Genomic DNA, 6,000 nt, shown 5'->3' on the forward strand with positions numbered 1-6,000 from the left:
GTCTGTAAACTAAACAAGTCATTATATGGATTAAAACAGGCTGATAAGTAATGTACAAGGAATTTACCAGTAAATTGCTTGATTTGGGCTTTGTAAAATCCTAGCATGATTACTGCCTTTTCACTAAGACAAATAAGGAGGATTTTATTACGATTGTTATTTATGTTTGATGATTTTATAATTATTGGTTCTTTAGAAATGTTAAACTCTGAAGTCAAGGCTGCATTGGACAATGCTTTCACAAATAAAGATATTGGTCAAGCTAGATACTTCCTATGTGTGGAATTGACAAGATCACCAGATGGCTTATTTCTATACCAACAGAAATACATTTCTAAGATGATAGTTGATGTTGGTCCTATTGATGCACATCCAATTAACAGTAAAATGCCCAATGATGTTAAGCTTTATGTTCAATCTGAACTTTGTGCATATCCAAACAGATATCAAAGAATTATAGGAAGACTTTTATATCTCGGTTATATAAGACCAGATATTTCCTTCATAACTCAACAACTAAGTTAGTTTGTGATGGCTTATATAAAGGTTTATATGCAAGTAGCAGTTCATGTCTTAAAGTACTTGAAAGGTACTTCATATGTGAGGTTATTTTATCCTAAAGACAACGATTTTCAGTTGACTAGTTTATGTGATTGTGACTGGGGATGTTATAAAAATGACAAGAAAGTCTATTAGGGAAACTTTTTTTTTATTAGGGAAACTTTTAACTTCTCTAAAATAAAAAAGCAAACAACACTGAGTCGTTCATTTGTTGAAGCTAAGTCTATGGCTATAACGACAATAGTCTATGAACTCAAATGGCTGAGTTACCTATTTAAGGAATTTCATGTTCCAGTGTCTTTGCCTATACATATGCACTGTGATAACTAGTCAGCCATATACATAGTTGCCCATTTTTTCACGAGCAAACTAAACATATTGACATTGATTGACACGTGGTTAGAGAGTAATATGTTTTTGGGTTCATAGATACACCTTATATCAATACCAAGTTACAGCTAGCAGATTTTCTCATTAAATCCCTGCCCAGTTCAAATGTAACTTATATTTTCTTCAATCTTGGAATGCATTCTACATCTTCTCAAGCTTGAGGGATGAGTGTTAGATATTATTTTCAAAATATTAAGTTTCCAATACTGTAAACTTAAGGGTTTTTTAGTAATTGTGCTTACATTAGTTAGTTAACAGACTATAAATACATGTATCTGCAACTATTTTCAATAAGAAGATATTTTGCATCTCTTCATTTTCTATTTCTCTCTTATACAAGAGTATCCTTGTAATTGAATATATAAGGGGATGTAAACATATGCATCTTTAGTGGATTATTTTATAATGAAGGGAAAATTATGGTGGATGTAACTAAAATTAGTGGCATGGTGAAATAGAGGTAAGCTTTTCTGCAGTTTGATGTATATGCACTAAGTTCTATGTTAAATTTTACATAGCATGTAAAATGAGAACTATGTCTAATATTTGAAAATTGGGATTTTAGGAAATGCTGAGTGGAAGCATGAGATGCAATTTGATATGAGTGAGATGGAAACACTTTACTATTTTTCATTACTTTTTTTTCATTTTTTATCCTCTATATGGTTTTAGAGAGAGAAAATTATCGAGAGAAGGGAGGAGTTGTAGAATGATAGATAGAAATTTAGAGAGAGAATTAAGGAGTTGTAAAGAAAAAATGGGAAAGAAGAAGACTGAAGTATAGAGAAAGTGATAATTATAAATGAGTTTTGAGAAAAAATGAAGAATAAAAAAGTAATTCAACAACAACTAGGGTACGCTTTTTATTTTAAAAATACTTGAAAAATAGTGATGTGGCATGTTGACCAAGGTTGACTGGTCATTTTTACCTATTGTACACTTTTAGTTGGAGCTCACCCATAATGTGATGTATATTAGTATGCAAAAAGTTATAAACCAAAGTGTGATATGAGGTAAAAGTTGTACACCATGTATGTAATTTACTTATATATATATGGGGTTAAGTGCATCATTGATCACTGAACTTATATGGTTGTCTCAAAAAGGTCACGCAATTTTAATTTGTCTCTAAATCGATCGTAAGTAAAATTGCTCTTTCCAGCGACCCTAGTCTCTAAATCGACCGCAGGTAAAATTGCTCTTTCTAGCGACCCTAGTCTCTAAATCGTCCACAGGTAAAATTGCTCTTTCTAGCGACCCTAGTCTCTAAATCGACCGCATGTAATATTGCTCTTTCTAGTGACCCTAGTCTCTAAATCGACCGCAGGTAATATTGCTCTTTCTAGCGACCCTAGTCTTTAAATCGACCGCAGGCAATATTGCTCTTTCCAGCGACCCTAGTCTCTACATCGACCGCAGGTAATATTGCTCTTTCTAGCGACCCTAGTCTCTAAATCGACCGCAAGTAATATTGCTCTTTCTAGCGACCCTAGTCTCTAAATCGACCGCATGTAATATTTCTCTTTCTAGCGACCCTAGTCTCTAAATCGACCGCAGGTGTGTAGTGATGCATATAGATGGGTGGATGTAGCCTAATCTATGGATGCGTGTAACCACCTATGTGTGTGTATGCAGGTGACTGTGCGTGTGTTTGAATGTATGTAAGCGTGGCCTATGCATTTTGCTTTATGAGGATGTATGGACATATGTGTATGCAAACTATGTATGTGCGGATGAGATGGTCAGATGGATTCCCTTTTCATAGGCTTGAGGATTTTGGTAGCTTCAGATCGAGAAACGATGTTCCAGGCCATCCCTAGGGCGTGCAAGGATAAGGGCAAGGATAAGTTTAATACCAAGGGTCGTAAGGATGGGGATTTGGTCTTGATGAGCTTGTGTCAAGGGGCTCTCGCCTTTAACCAGAGATTGATGTATTCATTTTTTCCCTAATTTTTGCTTGAGCCGCCCTTTTCGGGTTTTCAACTCAACGGGATCTCTCTGATATTCTCTATCTCTCCTTTTGCATGAACCGCCCCTAGGGGTTTTCAATTCATCTTTTTTATATCTCACAGATTTTCTCTATCTCTCATTTTGCTTGGATCGCCTCTTTTGAGGTTTTCAATCCAACTCTTTTCGGTTCAGTTTTTTTTTCTTCTTTTTTCCTTGATTGTAAATGATACCGGATAGCACGGGGGTTCATATCTACGGGCCACTTCTATGCTGAGCATTTGGCGATGAGTTCATGCCTGATGCCTTCGTTAATGGAGAAGCTTCCGGAGCGAGAGGGATGGTGATCCGATTGCATGGTCGTGCCCCCGATTGAAGTTACCGTCTTGGTGTGGATGAGAAGTTGATGCGAGCACATGCCCCTGCAAACTCGAGGTGAGATTTCACGTGCGTTCAAGCTAGGGACACTGCCGTTGGGAGTAGTCATGGAGGAGAGACGCTTCGGTCGAAGTTTGACTCTTGAGAGGACAACAGAGAAGCAGGGGAACCAAACTTCATGGAGCATGAGAGAGAAGAATAGTCTCTTTTTTGTTTAGTTTTTTTTTTTTAGATTTTGGATCGGTTTATGGGTGTTGAGGTGATTTTAGTTGAGATGGGGTGTCTATTGATGCGGGTGCTTTCATTGCAAATGCAACCGTCTAGCTTAAGTAAAACACTTGGCAAGCATACATTGAATTGTTTACTACTCAGTTTATTAACCACTGTCACCAAAGTATGCCCTTTCGGGTTTTCACATTTCAGTTATTTTAACTCTCTCCTTTTACCCCCAGAATTTTCAAATAAGCGTCCCGTGGGGTTTTCACTTATTGGGGTGTCCCTTATTGTTGCATAGGCCGTCCTTTGCGGATTTTCAACCTATCGGGATTCTCTTTCTTTTTTTTAATTTTCATGAGAAAGATTCCTTGGTTCCTTTGAGATTGACCGTAGTTCTAAACTTTGTCGCCGCCTTTGTCTTCATTCGACTACGAATTTGATCTTTCTTTGCTAAAGTGAGCTTTTCTCGTACATTTGATCACCCATTTGATGGGCAATGTCAACCGCTCTTGTCACCTTGGCTAGTCACGTCTGCTTTTTATTTGAATAACTTTCTTTTACTTCTGATTGGCTTGACTTTGCCCCTGAGCCTTTTCAGCATTACCTTTTTTTTTTTACTTTGAGTCATCATAGATCTGAACCTTTTCGTTGATCCTGGAACATGATCCTTTATCGTTGATAGGTTAGTTGCCCCCGTCTTGTTCTGAATGGTGCACTCATGTACTGGTGTCCCCTTTGGGGGGAGGAATTTTTGGCGGTGCCTTAGTGCTAGCATGGTTCTGAGGGCTTGTCGCTTGCTCCTTCTTTTCTTTTCTTTTTCTCTCTTTTTGGACTTTGTTGATTGTCGCTCATTCTTCTTTTTGGCACAAGCCGTGAGAACCCTTCGTTTGATGGGTCTACGCCCGACTTATCATCGTAGAGCCAGGGAATCACTTCTCATGATTTATTTATTTATTTATTTTACTCTCTTAATTTTCTCTCTTCAGTGGTTAAGTACTGAGCAATAAGTATATTCTAGAGCTTACGTCTGTGCCACGATAGAATCGGGAATATCTCAATTAAGTGGATATCAAATGTAAGTACGTATGTTTGGGATAAAATTTGTGGAAACGAAATTTCAATGAATTCAAAAGGAGGTTAATTAATAACATCTTGTGGAATAGAAGATAAAATAAAAGACAAGGATAAAGACTACAAGTGCAATCCTCTCTTTCATGCTACTTCAGGAAGCTTCAGGTTCTTCCACTTCATAAGTGTCCTCAATCTCGAGAACTTCTTCTTTAGCTCATCCTGATCCGTTGTAGACTTCACCGTTCAAGGAACAAGTCGAAGGCTTCGTCTGATAAGAAGGATCTGGGTCACTTATCTTTCCAGCTTCGATGAGATCTTGAATTTCATGCTTCAACCTCATGCAAGTACTTGTTTCGTGACCATATTTCTGGTGGAAGTGGCAGTAGCCCCTGCGTTTGACTAACTCAGTGGTTTGACCTCCCATGGCTGGAAGAGGATGAAGTATGTCATGCATTTGTAGACCCTCCAACACTTCAAATAAGGGTTGAGTGAAAGTGGAGAACTCCCTTCCCTCCCCTCTATACTGAGCGGGTGATGGAGGACGAACAACCATGGCAATCTCATGTCCCCGATGGTGTGGATTTTGTTGTGTTCGTGAAACATGGTGTGAGGCTACCCTTAGTGGAGTGAATGTTTGTGGGGTAGATTGTGACGCGAACTGGAACATAGGTTTCTCTACAGCAGCTTTCGGGATTTCCACAACTAGTGACTCACTCAGGACCTCCCGGACCAACCTTTTCAGCTCTATCTTGAATTCATCTGAAGCAAGGATATCGGGAAGAACTCGCTCGATTTCTGCTCTGAGATTGAAATCACCTATCATCTCCTGGGAATTTTCAACCCCATCATTCTTAGTAGCCTCCGGATCATTAAGAGCACGTTTGAACTCATCAGAAAAGATGTATTTGGCCAAAGCCCCTTGCACACGGCTCTCAAGATTGTGGTTTGAATTGCTGGACTGGGCCATGAGTTGGGTTTCTAATAAGGAAAGAGAAAGGATGGGTGAGTGGAGCTTTTTAGGCATTATGAATTTTGATGATGCGATGCACGTGTGATGCGAATGCCAGAGCTATCTACTTGTGCCTCCTATCGATGGATGTATGATTTATGCATGATTCGTGGTGTGCGCTTTATTTCTTACAACACGATTTTGAATAGAGCTAAACCCCTTTTTTTTACCAGAGCTATCGGGAGCGCTTCGGTCGTCTGTGCTAACTTACCTGTTTGGAAGTGCGGATGCCCGAAACCATTTCAACCGTTATGCACATATTAGTATGAACCCTACGAGTTTACTATACAATAATTTACAAGATGTACAATGTTGAATGATGCTCGACACGACTGACACTTGTGAGATTGAGACGACCCTCATGATAAGTAAAATTCCCTAGGACGCTAGGTAGATGAGAATGTACCCCCGATGATATATATTCGAGG

The sequence above is a fragment of the Euphorbia lathyris genome, chromosome 2 (assembly GCF_963576675.1).
Source record: "Euphorbia lathyris chromosome 2, ddEupLath1.1, whole genome shotgun sequence".
Classification (NCBI taxonomy): Eukaryota; Viridiplantae; Streptophyta; class Magnoliopsida; order Malpighiales; family Euphorbiaceae; genus Euphorbia; species Euphorbia lathyris.